The following is a 14,634-nucleotide window of genomic DNA, read 5'->3' on the forward strand; positions in this document are numbered from 1 at the left end:
GCCTTTACTGGCATATTTCCTTCTTGCTTAAGGGAGGTCAGTCTTTTTTGTTCTAGTAAAGCTTTCAACTAATTAGTGGAGGCCCACCCGTTTATTGCAGGACAGGAGCAGTATTTATACATTCCACACAGCTTATCTAATTAGCATAAACTAGATACAGCAGTCAACCAATAAGGAATCTCCACACTTAATGGCTCGCTGGTGTTACTTCACAAACTACTCCCTTTGGCATTTTGCCAGGCACCATCCAGACTTGTTTACAGACTCTAACATTTCTCTGGCAAAATGCCAGGAGCCATCCTGACTTGTTTACAGACTCTATCATTTAAATGTCAATCTCATCCAAAAGACACCTTCACAGAAACATGCAGGATAATGTCTCACTAAATATTTGGGCACCAAGGTCCAACCAAGTTGACACATAGCCGCCTTTCCTAAACCCCCTACACTAACACTTTTGCAAGAGCGGGAAGAAGGCAGAGAAGTTAGGTATAACACTGGTACCATTTATTTGCTTCTAGATTATACCCCAAGCCAGTGGTCTAAGGGTATACCATTGTTGAATGAATGTATGATGTCAACTTCTCTCATGATGAAGCTGTCCAGTTCCTTGCTGTTCCTGCTCCCCTCCAAGACTGCATGTGACCATCTTGCCATTAAAATTCTTGGGCTAGAGTCATGATGTTGAATGTCAGGTGAAAGTTAAAGAATCCCACAATAGGAAAGAACATGAAAACGTCATGAAGAGGCTACCCCTCATTGCTCATTCTAGGGCAAAAACAGTAATACAGCTTACATTTTTGGTGCAGTGGAAAACCCCTGCCTCTGAACTCTCTGCTCATGTTAAACATGCCAAGCAAGGTGCATATTTTATTTCTTAAAGCAGCACAATCAAGGTTGCTTTGAGATGTGGCTTTGAGATGTGCACTAGCAAGTGTCCTCCCAACAAGACCTAGGGCTGAGGCTCCAGAGAGCAAAGACGACATTTTGAATGATCCACGTTTGAACTGTTATTTGAAGCTGGCGAAGGGCTGCTGCAGAGGCAGGCATGAAAAAGACTCTGTGGTCCCCTCTCCTATTCTAGGAGTGTTCCCCATTTGAGAGTCACGCAGCAGACCTCAGCATCCCCCAGACTGCTGTATCACTAAAATCTAGTTTCTGAAAATAGCTTTTGATGAAAAGCACCATCAGCCCATCCCTGAGCCCCGCCAGCAGGATGCCTCCCCCTGCTTCACAGTGAAGTGACCCAGGCAAATAAACCCCAAGAGAGCAAACAGTGAGTTTGTGGAGGACACGGGTCACTCAGGAGCTATGTAAACAAACTTTGCTTTCAAAAAACAAAATCTGCTCTGTCTCTTTTCTTCCCAGAAGCTGAAAAAGGGACAGAACTGTAATGACTTTCATATGATCTTTCAAAGAATACACGTGATGGTATCACACTCATTTACACAGGGGAAAGGGGACATATCACTGCGTAGCTTACATTCATTGCCAAATTCAGGAACTAATCCGTGAACACCCATTGCGTACCCTCCATGAACAAATTCCTGTGACAAGTATCGAATTCAGCTTCAGGATTTTAGATAATGTACTTTTTCACTTCTAAAATTTTGCTAAAAATTTTCTCTTACTTGACCAAGAGAATGAAGAAAAAATACCTGGTATTTTTTTAATCTGGAAAATATTAGCTCATTCAATATGACTGCTACTACCTAGAATCAAGAATGAAAAAATCATGAAGGTATTTCTGTCTCTAAGAATTTCCTGGTTTTACAGATTTTCTTTCTTTCTTCTTTTACTTTTCTATTTTTTTTTAAAGCAGATTAAGGCACACTAACAAAACACTTGCAAGAAATATCAGTCATATTGAAATTTTGAAGCTCTGTTCTTTCTATGATTTGAAAGCATTTTGACATAAAGGTACATCTATGACAGTAAATTGTGCCTAAAACAATAACTGAAATAGAGCCAACAATGACATACAAAGACCTGGACTGCAATATAGCCATGCCTTGCAACATGCCCAGGGGGAGGAAGGGACCAATGTAAGTACTTTTATCAATGTCATTTTGTCCAGGGATTATCTTAGTCAAAATAGGTTGTTGCTCAAATTCACATGAGTCAAGACTAAATTTGATTATTGGGACTTTTATTAGCTTCTTCCACTTCTGAATTCCAGGATAGTCTTTTTCTGGGGTTTTCTTTTATTCTGATTTGAACTAGAATTGGAAACTTAGCTTATTATTAAACAAAAAAGGAAGAATAAGGAAATTTTTTTAAAGTACTTCAAGTCAAAGGTCTGCACTAGTCCATGGGACATTATATATATCTCTAATTTCATCTCAATTCTACTAAAAAGTTATGTAAGTTTCAGAAAAGGTAGATCGTTTTGGGAACATGGTTGGGATTCAAATTCAAGTCTCTTTGTTCTTTCTTCTTTTTTTTTTCTCCACTACTTTGGGGTACAGTATTATTCTATGGCTATCCATCTCACGTGATTTAAAGCAATTAGTTTAGGAACATGCTGTTGGTGCCATCATCTGCTTTTCCAATTGGACATTAAAATTAGTTATACTTGTAAGGATTACCAAAGATTAGTTTCCCAAAAGTAATTTTTCTTTGGTATATATGAGGGCTTTGTTTTCAATGAGTAAAATATAACTTAAGGCCCTTTAATATGCTGTGAATCAGTCGTTAGTCACATTTTTGTTTTGGGATATTTTATTTGCATTTTAAGAAAGATAAAGCTACTGAGCAATAACACAGGGAGAAGACAGCAAGAAAGTAAGAAGGCCAATATCCGAATCACATAGGGCACAAGACCACACTAATATAGAAAACGAATTTGGGATGTAATCTGATTTAGTCGTTCAACATGTAATTATTAATTACAAACTCAAAAATGTTATGAGCTTGTAGTAAAATTTATGAACAGGTGGCAAATGAAAGATGGGGAAACTGGAATAAGTAATTTTTTTAAAATATTTTTTTAGATGTTGATGGACATTTATTTTATTCATTTATTTATATGCGGTGCTGAGAATTGAACCCAGGGCTTCACACATGCTAGGTTCTACCACTGAGCCACAACTTCCGGCACCCGTAGTTTTTAATCCTCTATTATATGCCAGTCCTGCTATCTCTCTAAGTCAGAAATTTAATTTCTATAATAACTGAGGGATAGTTATTCTCACCAGAGAAACTGAGAAAGGGAGGGAGAGGAAACAAAGAGGAGAACTAATGATGGCAGAACAGGGATTTAAGAGCAAGTCCTTCTGGCTTCCAAGCTTGGCTTCTTATCACACTGCCTGAGGGACAGATGTGGAATCCACAGAATCAAGTATTTTTTAAAGGCCTCTGGTGACGTTGACAAAAAAGATAATGAGTAGTTTTAGTAGTGCCTTAGTGTGGCCCAAACTTCAATCAACACAACTGTTTTGGCTCTAAAATAACATGAGTATTATAATTTATGTAATGGCTCTGCCACTCACCAGCTGTCTTAAGTATTTACTTAAATTCTCCAAGATGTAGTTTCCTCATCTGTAAAATGGATATGATAACAGTAACTACCGCATAATTAAGACAAATTAATTAATTAAGACAAATTAATACAGAGCCTGGCATGCAATAGGTAAACTGGAAATTAATTTTTTTTTAAAAATTACTCTTACTATTGTCACATTCCAGATATCCTCTTCACTTTCTAGTCTCAAATTTTATTTCATTAAGGACTTGGTTACAATTCCATCAATTTTCAACCCATTAAAAATAATCAACTTGGTATTCTCATGAAGTTACCCCTGGCCTTCTTTTTCATTTTAGCCTTTTCTTCCCTTGAGAAATGACCCAAGTTCCTTCAGTCTTCCATTGCATAGATCATCTTAGACTATAGGATCTCTATTTTCATAATGGGAGTGCAGTTTAGGCATAAAGCCAGGCTGCCCAAGTTCCAATTCTGTTACTAATTTTCACTAGATATGTATCCATAAGCAGGATGCTTAATTTTCTTGGCCCTCGGTTTTTTGTCTATAAAGCAGGGACAATGGCATTGTTCACCGTATAGGCTTACTGCAGGGTTAAATGAATTAATACATATTTAGCTTTTGGGCTTGGTATAGAATATGTGTTCAATAAATGTTCACTGTTTTATTCATTCTTTAGTCTAAGGAAGTTTGCCTTTAGCAAATTACTATATTGTCTATTTGAATATGTTTGTAACTACATTTTCTACATTTTTTTTTCATTTCTGCCTCTCCTGAGCAATTGATTTTTTAATTTTTAACTTTTTTTTTTTTTTGTGTGTGTGTGTGTGGTATTAGAGATTGAACCCCCAGGGCCTTGTGCATGCTGGGTGAGTGCTCTTCCACTGAAATTTGTCCCCAGCCTGGTAATTGATTTTTGATTCAGCATAATTATAAACCAAGAAAGAAATGAAAGTTGATAAGATGGCTAAACCCTGAGGTTTTCAGTTGAGTGAACTACTCTATTGCTGTTGTTGAAAGACTTCAAAAAAAACACAGTTTCACTGTTATGAGGATAAGGCTCAGAAACCATCTGCCCTTGAGTTTCTATGTAGGTGACATCAGTGATGAATGATGATGGTTGGATTCATTTCCAGACCCGACACTCACTGCAAAGTTATTACAGAGTCAGCTACAAGACCACAGGTCCTAGGACATGTGGAAAAAGCCCCGTTGCATTGGCTCCTGCTCATGATGGCCACCTGTCCAGTGAAGAGGGGAAAGAGAAGACTGTTCTACCTTCCCCCATTGCCATACAAGTCTCCCAAACATTAAAAACCAGAGGAACTGTTTCTTGTAAAGATGAATTTGCTGAATCAGAGCAGTCCAAAGATGAAATGACCTCTCTCTGGAAGGAATAAGGAGTGAGATATTTAAACAGAAACCGGATGACCACTCATCGGAATAACAGGGAGGGATCGGGCACAAGGGAGATGGTAGACCAGATGACCTTTACAGCCATGCAACTGAAAAATCTGATAAAAGTCAGGGGAATGGGATTTGATCCCTTGAGTTTGTTGTAATCCAGGTAATGTCTCTAACTGATCACTTGCTTGTGATTTCCCATTGAGAGTACTGTACTCCTCGTTTAATTTGGAAGTTCACGTTAACAGTTTCAATTTATGCTGTTAAATTAATATTGTCAAGCTTGTATATAATTTATCCTTCATTTCTCATGGAGCCAACACAGCCTTGCCTTGGTCCCATTGTTCTTGTTCTTCCCCTGCCTGGAGCCTGTTGCCCAAAAGTCCCTGCCTGGACTCCCTTCCAGTCCCCTTCCCCTTCTTGCTGCCACTTTCTACCTTCTCTAGTTAAAAAAAAATATATATATATATATATATATGAAAGTGATGAAATTCATATGTATATTTAAAATTTGTTCCTTTTAGATACGCATGTCAGTAAAATGTATTTTGACCTATCATACATACATGGTACATGGACTATAACTTTTCATTCTTGTGGTTGCACATGATGTGGAGTTCCACTGCTCGTGTATTCATATGTGAACATAAGGAAGTTATGCCTGATTCATTCTACTGTCTTTGTATTCCCATCCCCCTCCCTTCCCTTCCTTCTCCTTTGTCTAATTCAATGAACTTCTTCCCCTGTCTTATTGTGTTCTCTTGATGTACTATTTTTCATCATACTAATCCCCCACATGACACATTATATAGTCCTTTATCTTTGGTCTCTCCCTGATGAAATGTAAGTACCATGGATCAGGGCTCTGGCATTTTTGTTCACTGTATTTCAGATCCTGGAACAGTGTCTGACACACAAGATGTCTATTTGTTGAGTGAGTAAATGTAAGCAGAGGTTTGTTTTTATTTTTGATTAGTTAATTTCCTGCTATATCTAATTTTGAAGCATTTACCTCTTTAAGAAGTTGGTTTGGAAAACTGTTAAAAATCTTTGAGTTCCTCCTCTTCATGATATGAATATAAAGGTAACTCTTCCAAGAATTCATCAACCTATATCCATTTCAAAGACACCTGCAAGTGGATAAGAAAAAAAAAATTCATATCTCTCCATTAAACTAGTCTAAATGATTTATTTTAAAAAATGCTAAGAAATTTTACTTTTCAAACAAACATGCAAGTTACTTGGATGAAAGACTTAAAAAAAAAAAAAAAAAAAGCAGAGCTACACTTTGAAGAGGACAAGGCTCAGAAACCATCCTGTCCTTGAGTTCTGATCCAGGGGTCTATATAATTACCATTCAAAGGATGAATTATTTGGTATGATCATATTTAAGGTTTTTTTTTTTAATAATTAGAGCTTCCAAAGCATCATCTATAATCAAATACAGTATGGACCTCATTCTTCCCTCCCCAGTGATACCTGTGTTTCCCAAAATGCTTTCATTAAAAACAAACAAAAGCTATTTAGAAACATTTGAAAGCAAGTCAGTATTTGATTCCAGTAGATGGCACTGCAAAGCAAGTCTTTATAGATCTAATAACTGTCACTTTTTTGATCATGATAATAGTGATTTATACAGTGGAAACAACAGGTTGGGGATTTTGAAACGAGTGAGGCTGGAGTTACACAGTGCCCAACACTGGTACATCATCATGTATCATAATTTGGAATTTTACTAAAGTGCACGTAGGTTGCCCATTGTTCTTCTACATGAAATGACTTTTTGATATGAGATGTCAGTTGCTAGTTTTAATTTGTTTAGTCTATTTTACCTTATAAGTCCAAAAAAAAAAAAGAGTTATGGAACTCTTTATACTTTTGTACTCTGCCAAAGTTGACCTCATCTAGGCCAGTGAACATACATAGAGGAAAAATGGTTCCAGAGTCACAAGTCACATCTCTGACCTGAACTGCCTGTGTTTATGGCTGGTGTGTGTGTTTGCCAATAGATACCTTTGATCATGATGAATTTGATGAGAGAATGTAAATGGCTCCAGACAATGCCAGCTTCACTACAAAAAATAAGACATACCATGTTCCAGTGACAGTGGCAGTGGGTCAGAACTCAGCCTATGCATAAAGGAATATATGATTACACCAGTTTCACACCATTTAAAAGGGAGATTATATGTATTATAAACTAGAAATATTTAAATGATATCATGTATGTAAATACACCTAGAATAAAGTCTAGGTGCAAATTAAGTGTTAAATGACTCCCCACCCCCACCCTGTTCTTTCACTGGTCTTTGACAGAGGAGAGGAAGGAAAGGCTAGAGCCAGCCCTTACACTGCACTACCCATTTAATGACCTCTGTCATTTCACCTCTCTGAACTCCAGCTGGCAAAAGGGCTGGAAAGGAAGCTCCAAGGTATACAATATTATGCTGTACATAGAATAAAATTCCTGAGTGAAGTACATGCCACTGGACACCCATATGCACATGCCAGCAGCCATAGAAGTTGGGAGTGCTTTTTGTCAGGATGCTTGTTCTTCCTTAGTACAGAAAGAAGCCATTAGTCAAAACTGGTGCATCTGTAATAAACCATCTTTGAATAAATGTCCTAGGAGAGTTCAGATATGATGCATTTTTAATATGCCCTTTATGCTGTTTTTTTCCCCCCATATTGCCAAGGAAAGCTGAAACACCTTCAAATCTTATGAGAAGTGATAGCAATAGGGAGTTTCTGAAATTTCTAGAAACATACGAGAAACCTCTCTGTTTTTGTGGACCACAAGACATGACTATAGCACACTCATTAAGAACTATGATTTTTCTTTGGGTACTTAGAATTGAACCCAAGGGTGCTTTACCATTGAGCTGCATCTCCAGTCCTTTGTGTTTTCTATTTTGAGACAGTGTTTTGCTGTTACTAAGGGTCTCACTAAACTGCCTAGGCTGGCCTTGAACTTGTGATCCTCTGCTTCAGCCTCCTGAGTTGCTAGAATTATAGGCTTGCACCAGCTTGCCTGGTTCATTAAGACCTTTTAAGTCATATCAACAAGCCATCTTTCCCTCAGATTTTTTTCAGAATGACTCTCACAGGTATTTTCAACTCAGCTCCAGACACTTTTATGGGCAACACAAAAGACATACATTAAATTCAAAGACATAATAGTAACCTAAATGAGGGACAAATATAACCTGAGCAACACCTTCACTGCCAGACAGTGAGGTAAAGAAGTCCCTAACATCCTTTTCCTATAGATTTGTTTACTTGATTTTATTTTGCTCTCTGTGACCCCAGAGTTTACATTTTTGCTATATTGAATTGGCAGAGTTAGTGTTAGAATATTATAGAAAGTAATTTGTGACTTTAGTGGGCAGATTGCTAAGCATTCTTTAGGGTCTTAAAAGACTTTGTAGAACATCTAGTCCAATTCCCCCTTTCACCCATGGTGTGTGTGGGGGAATAGGTCAGAGAAACCACAGGCATTACTGATGACAAAGTGATGGAGGTCATTGGAGTCCCATACATTGGCCAAAGACTTTGGGGAGAGGGGATAAGGAAAAAGGGTAAAAAAATAACAGAGGTGTGTATGTTTAGATTACTCTTAGTGACCTTAGGAGGTAAATGGAAAAATACTATCTTATGTAGGCTAAAAGAAAACAAGTTTTGGTTTAAAGCCTCTAGTAAATAAAAGATTACACAAATTCTTCAAATATTTGTTTTTTACCTTCCCCCTTTCCTGCTTTTGTGTGAAGCTACTACGTTTAATACCTCACCAGAGAGTCTTTATATTCAAGTCTTTTACACTGATTCATCTTTTTTAGGAAATTTGCTTTTCTTGGTTGGAAGTGATGACTTAAACATGGACTGTATATGAGCACATGAACAACCCTTTTTCTTAGCATAAAGATAATGCAACAAGGTTTAACTAATCACATGTCTCTCCTATAAATAAAATAAATAGTACACATATACTTTTTCAAGTCTTTTGCAAGTTTTTATAATATAATACTTAGGAATACACAAATTATGAGAAACTTTTCAACTGGTAAGTTCCTATTTTATGCTGTATCACCAAACAAGTGGAATAGTACCTAAATATATGACAATTAACAAAATGACTTTAATATTTTGTATAATTTAGCCTCACTTATATAAAAGAATTACAAAGTTCCTTTGAAGGCATAAATTAGATCTATAGCTGCATTTTGAAAATGATAAAATTCATGATCTAACCACAGTTTAGGAATGTAATCACATTTATAATTAGTTGGTGTGATCAAAGACTTATTTGGGGAAATATTTTCAGCAAATGTTAACTATACCTAGAGAAATCTCATGTTAATCACAAGATTTACAAGGTTAACTTCCTCTGAGTTGGAGTGCCCTATGCATTCTTTACTTTGCAAAAACATTCAGTTTTTACCATGCTCTATTGTTGGTTGACTATGGTAGATTTTTTTTCTTTTTCTTTTTTAATAGATTTAAGGTGGATCCCACATCTGGTTATATATGTCCCTAAAGTGTCTGGTTTTGAAATAAAAATAAAAGTTAGAAGGTATTGGAGTGGGATGAAGGGGCCATTTTAATTGCCTCAGAGAATCTCCTAACCAATTTTCATTTGCCTCATTGGTGTCCTTGGATAAAGGAGATTGGAGGGAGGACGCAAAACATAAAGCCAAGGAATCTTCAAAAAGTCATACGTGCAAAAAAAAAAAAAAAAGGCAATGGAAAAAGTAGATGGGAACTGAACTCTGACACGGTTCAAAATAAGCAATGTCGAGATGCTTTATGATGACACTACAACTATTGTGTCTGTGGCTCCAAAATTTTATTTCTTCATCACGATAGGTCAAAATAAATAAACATCCTCCACCACATTTTCTAGACCCACAGGAAAAATTTTCCTGGGGTCTGAGTGCTAACTGTATAAAGAGACTACTCAACTACATTGAAGCAATCAGGTAGAATAATGTTTATACAGTCACTGAGTTTGGGATCAGGTGTTCTTCTGCATTTGTGTCTATTTTGATAAAATAACGTTCCGTGCATAACAATGACTTAAAACTGGTAAACAAGACTGGAGACAGCGCAATGGCTGGTTGCAGCTCTAATCGCACAGCTCCTGGAGAGGAAAAACTCCATCTCCCTTGGAACAGGAGCCCTCTAGGAATCCAGCCCCTGGGCCAGAAGCGAGGCCCGCGGTCTGAGACCCACGCTGGAGTGGCGCCTCCCGACGCTCTCAGACCGCCCCAAGCCTGAGCTCCAGGGAGTTGGAGCAGAGGATCTGCGCTCAGGGCCATTACTCCCGCGGCGCGCCTTGCGCTTGGGCAGTGCTTAAGGCGGTGACACGGGTCTCCAAGGCTGGTTTGCAGGCTGGGACTTCCACGCTGTATGTCCTTGAGGGATGACTCTGTCCCCTCTCCCTCCCCTCCACCCTCTTCTCTCCCTCCTGGCGGTTCCCACTGAGTGGAAGGAGCAAGAAGAGAAGATGGGTGTCTGAGACCTGGCCAGGGCTTAGAGTCCCGTAGGGTGTCTGGAGCTTACACTCTGGATTCTTTCGCTCACAGCCAGTCCATCAGGGTCCATCAGAACCACCTCGGGATTCTGAAGGAGGCAGTTCCCGGGGTACAGTTGGGAAGATTCATGTGCAGGAACCGGGGACGGTTGATTTGAGGAGTCTTTGCCTTTGGTAACTTCAAGCGCCTAGAGCTCAGGGATACGATTTGGTGTCTCCAAGAGTTGGACAGTGGGAAGCTGCAGGGGTGTGTGGGGGGTAACGTTGGTGTTTAAACTATGCCGCGCAGCACGCAACCTTAATCTAGTGGCTCTCTTTTGGGTCTCAGGTGGCTTCTGTGTCAAATGGAGGAGTGACTGGTGGAGGGAAGGCGCTTTAGACGTTGCAAAGAGTTCTCTAAGATGTAAGGAGATGGGATTTCTCTAGACTGGTGGTGCGTGGGCCCTCGTGGCTGCCACCACCCGTCCTGGATCTCCCCATTCCTCCAATCTTTTTGTTGGCAGTGTCCTCCGGTGGGTCGCAGAGTGTTGAGGGTAGTTTCTAGGCACATCTCTCCGTTGTTCTTTTAGATCAGCTCAGGTCCAGCCATCAGAGAGAGCACTTATTTGAGACCGGTACTGAGCCATCAATATCTGTTTCCCTCACTCCACCGGCCATCTCCAACCTTTTGGATAGTCCACCTCTCCTTAGGGCACCACGGTGAGGTGGCCCGTGGACCATAGTGGGTTGGCAGAGCTAGGGAAGGCAGGAAAACCTATGGGTGCCTCGGAGACCCTCTGGTTTGGGGGAAAGGCGGGGTTTTACCGCGAGAGGAGTTCTAGAGAAATAGTTGGACTAGGAATTCGGAGACTGGGGAATTTTACAGAGCAAGAGTGTCCGTTCTCTATTTTCTAGGCGAATATAATCCAGCCCCACACCAGCATCTTCCAGCTGCTCCCCAGTTAAGGCAAAGCCCTCTTCCTAAACTGTCGGTCTTGCCTACCAGGGTGTCGCCAGCTTTTCCGCATGGGGACATTTCGTTCTGACTTCGCCCAGCTATTGTGCCCAAGGCCTGGGGAGCTCCTCTGTGTCCTACCATGTACCGAACAAAATGTCCACGAGCCCCGCAGACGTTCAGCCCAACACCGGGGGCTGCACTCCAGATGATGGCCGAGGGCCACTCTCCCCCTCCCCCCACCTCGGGCTCGGGCAGGGATTCTTCTCCCCCCGGATGAGAACCAGTCCTGACCAGGTGCCCCACGAGCCGCGTGGTGAGCCCTGTTACCAGCGTCCCGCCAGGCAGATCTCTCGGACAGCCCCAACTTAATTTCCTGGTCCTTGTGGCAAGTTCCCTTAGAAAACCTCTCCCAGTTTTCTCCAGTCCTTCGCAAAGAATCAAGAAACGTTAAAATCCCTATAGAGAGTCTCGATTTAATAGTAGGAGAGGGTGGAGCGGGCGGGGCCGAGTTGTTCTTGGGATTGCATTTCTCCCCACTTTGAACGATCTCGGGCGGATAAAGCGCAAGTTTGTGCACTTGGTCCACTGAGGGATCGCAAATCAGAAAACAAAACAGCGGCCAAGGAAATGTGGAGTTTGTACAGTTGTCGCTGCAAATGGGTGTGCGGAAATGCTAGCAATGTGAACTTTCTACAGATCGTGTATGGAGGGAGCTAAAGGAAAGGAGGGAGGGGAGAGGGCTGGAGGGAGCCGCGTGGCGTGAATTGTGCCGGCGTGGGAGGGTGTCTGTGTGCCTAAGAGTGGAGGGGATGTCGCGACGGGGGCAGAAGAAGGAGTCGATCACGAATTGCAGGCTAATTGGCTTAAGACATTTTGCAAGCGCTGGAAAAGGTCGTTGAAGGAGTTCACTGCACAGAAAAAAAAAAAAAAAATCTTAAAAAAGAGTGCCGGGCATGCGCACAGAGAGGATGCCATATTGGAATGAGGCTGTAGTGGGAGCTGGAGGGACCCGAGCCGGCGCGCGAGGGAGGCGGCGGGCAGGGAGCGAGTGAACCAGGGAGGCGAGGGCGGGCGAGCGAGCGAGGCCGGCGCCTTTTCCGGAGACTTCCGGGGCCAGGGTCCCCGCCGAGGGCGGAACAAACTTCATCAGGTAGGACGCAGCTCCAGCTACTGCCCTCGGCCCGCGATCAGACCTCCGGCCCGCAGGTTGAGTGCGCCGGTCAGCGTCTTTTTGCTAGCTTCGCGGGGTGAAAAAAAGGGAAGACTAAGCAAGCCTGGTGGGTGTTGGGGGAGGAAGGAGAAAAACAGCCAAAGAGAAGGGCTGGAGAAGAAAGCGACAGCTCTTGAGCGAAGCCTCAAACTCCTCTCTGCGCTCTGGGTTGTCATTTTTTGCTTCCTCTGTCGCCTTCCCCCGAGACTCCTGGGCTCTGAAAAGCCCGGCCGTGCGGGAGTCGGTCCAGAGTTGCAAAGTGTCCTCTTTCCTCCGGGTGCAGCCTGTCCCCTCCCGCCACCCACCCTTCTCGTTTGTGCACTCCTTTTAGCGATGAAGCAGTCCCTGCTACTACCCTGCGCTCCCCAGTCTCTTCCGCACCCGAGACCCCTTTTGGTGTGTGTTTGGAGGTTTGGGGAGAAGGAGGTGGTGGGGAAGGGAGACTGGAGATCAGCAAAGGGGAAAAACATCGTTCAGACATTTGGAATCGCCCCTTGGAGGCATTTGCCTGTGTCACTGAAATGAAATTGTCAGTAGTAGTTTCGGAGCGTGCTCCAGCGAGGATGATCTTTTTGTTCATTTTTCCCCCCTTAAAGTAATATCATGTCACTTGGGGCTTTCCTGTTGTCTACTCTTATCAGACCTCTTCTCAAAATTTCTACCCAATCCAGCCCTGGAGTTTATTTTTAAATATGCATATGTCTTGCTGAAATTCTCCAAAAAGCAACTGTATGAACTGCTAGATATATTTATTGATTTCGACCCGAAGCGGTGGAAGGGGATTAGCCAGGGAAGGGAGATTCTTTGGGGTGGGAAGTGGTTGATTCGGGTGGCCAGATGCACCTCCAGAGCCCCATTTGTACTTGTGTTTCTTGGAAGCGCAGCAACAGCGGGGAAGGAGTCTTTAGACACGGTGCCGGTTTCAATATGGCGGGCTAGGGTGGCTTTTAAAAACTGAAAATAAAGGTTTTGAGGTGGGAAAAAACCCAACTGAAGTGGCCACGCCTGAATTTTGAGTCTCTTTGGTTACCCCAGGAGCCGCTTTAGCGAATTAAGTGGGAAAAAAGAAAGGGAACGAGTTGCCCCAGTTTTTTCCGTGGTTAAAGTCTGTATGTCAAGTCCATTGCTAGAGGGTAAAGGGTGGAGGGGTGCCTCCAGCCGGGACTAGGGAATCCAAGCGCAACTGCCACCGGTGTCTGTGGATTAGTGTACACGCCTTGTAGGTGCAGTTGCCGGGGAGGTGTTACAGAGATCCACCGTAAATGTTTGTATGTGCGTCGCGGAACCAGACCCTGCCACGATTTGACGTGACAAACTGCTGACACGTGGTGCAAAATACATGAGGGCAGACGGAATGATTTATTTCAGCTTTCTAGGAGACAAGCTCGCTCTCTCCCTCTGTGTGCTGGATCCTGTGCGAGTAAACCCTCGATTAGACGGAGCAAGGAGATGCTTATTAAAAGGACTGGCCAGAGTATTGGGTGCAATGGGGCTGCAGACGTCAGTGGGATTTTGTGTGGGCTGCATTTAGTGGTGGGCTCTTGCTTCGCGCTCGGGTGGGAAGTTAGGGACCATTGCGGGTGGCGGAGGACGAAAGTGCAGGAGTACATGGGTGGGGGCACGCGGACCTCAGCTGAAAGGCGTTTTAGGGTCAGTGTGAGGGTTTGCCCTGTTGAGTTTTGGGTTTGACGCTTTAGGGAATGTGGGGGGTGGGTTGAGGGACAGCGTTCTGGGAGGAAATCCTTCCTTGCTCAGGCTGGGCACAGAAGGCAAGCCAAGAGGGGCGCCTCCAGTCTTGGCGGGAGCGTGGGCAAGGCTTTATCCTTGGGGTGTAAATAGGCTGCGAAGTGCTCTGGAAAAGCCCTCTTACTGGGCCTGGGAGGATCCGGGAATGCAGTTTGGACACAAAACCAGACCCAGTTAGGGGAGTCGTAAGGAACGCTCGCAAACCCGAGCTCGGAGAAGAGTCACCCGGAATGCGGGAACGTCGTTTTAGTTAGGAACGAAGGTCCCCGACAGGGGTCGCCCGTGTCCAGGACGCAGCGGCCGTGCGCTGGACGCGCGGCAGTGC

At 42.7% G+C, this 14,634-nt stretch overlaps 1 protein-coding gene across 1 annotated transcript in view; it reads left to right on the forward strand.

Annotated features, from left to right (window-relative positions):
* The first annotated feature begins 12,372 nt into the window (after positions 1–12,372).
* The window catches only part of Sfmbt2 (Scm like with four mbt domains 2), a 205,758-nt gene continuing 203,496 nt past the window's right edge, over positions 12,373–14,634 (forward strand). Inside the window, exon 1 of the mRNA XM_046442364.2 lies at positions 12,373–12,503. The gene's annotated coding sequence lies outside the window, so the exon portion shown is untranslated. The remainder of the gene's footprint in view (positions 12,504–14,634) is intronic.

Source organism: Marmota monax, unplaced genomic scaffold (genome assembly GCF_021218885.2).
Source record: "Marmota monax isolate L192 unplaced genomic scaffold, Marmota_monax_Labrador192_F-V1.1 WCK01_AAM20220418_F8-fsc00072, whole genome shotgun sequence".
NCBI classification, from domain to species: Eukaryota; Metazoa; Chordata; class Mammalia; order Rodentia; family Sciuridae; genus Marmota; species Marmota monax.